Below are 852 nucleotides of genomic sequence, written 5' to 3'. Positions count from 1 at the left end.
ATAGAGCTCCAAGGAGATTATGTTGAAAAATAAAAAAAAATTTACCCAAAAAAAATTGTTTTTATACTTCATTCTAAGGACTTATTGAACTACCCTCGTAGAGTTAGATCCTAAGTATACAGATTAGAATCTCAAGAAAGAGAAGAAAAGGAACGCACCGAATTTGAGAGTCAATATTGCTAATTAGTGGCGTTAGCTCGGTAAAATATTGAAATTAAAACGCGTCGTCTCACAAATGCACAAAGTATGTAACAGGCATCATCAAGTTCGAGTTGTGGATTGCGTTCTTTAATCACAAGTTCTGGTGATGTGAGCTACCAGTTACCAAGAATTCCATTACCGAACTTCAACGGATCTCTCAAAAATTGGATAAAATTCCACGATTCGTTTAAGGCAATAGTTTACGATAGAGACATTCCAAATATTGATAAATTCTATTATTTGAATCAAGCACTTACTGGGGATGCAGCTCGTGTAATTCAGTCGTTAGGAATTTCAGATGTAAAGTATGATATTGCATGAAAATCGTTAACAGACCGATACGAAGATTCGAATGCACTTATAGATCATCTTGTTCGAGCACTTTGTAAATTCAAGACAGTAGATAGGGAATCGTTCACCGAATTGCGACAATTTATTGATCACACGAACAATAATTTTCGCGCGTTAAAGGCATTATATCAACCTACCGACGAATGGGACACCTTATTAATGTTTTTAATGAGCGAAAAATTAGACCCAAATACTAAACGTGAATGGGAAGTGAAACAAGCAAAGTGTAGGGAATTGACAAATTTCAAGGACTTTTTAAGCTTTTTAGAAGATCAAAGTAAATTTTTGTACCGATCTCAA

This window comes from Belonocnema kinseyi, chromosome 3, assembly GCF_010883055.1.
Source record: "Belonocnema kinseyi isolate 2016_QV_RU_SX_M_011 chromosome 3, B_treatae_v1, whole genome shotgun sequence".
In the NCBI taxonomy this organism is placed as follows: domain Eukaryota; kingdom Metazoa; phylum Arthropoda; class Insecta; order Hymenoptera; family Cynipidae; genus Belonocnema; species Belonocnema kinseyi.
Note: the sequence above shows the minus strand (reverse complement) of the source record.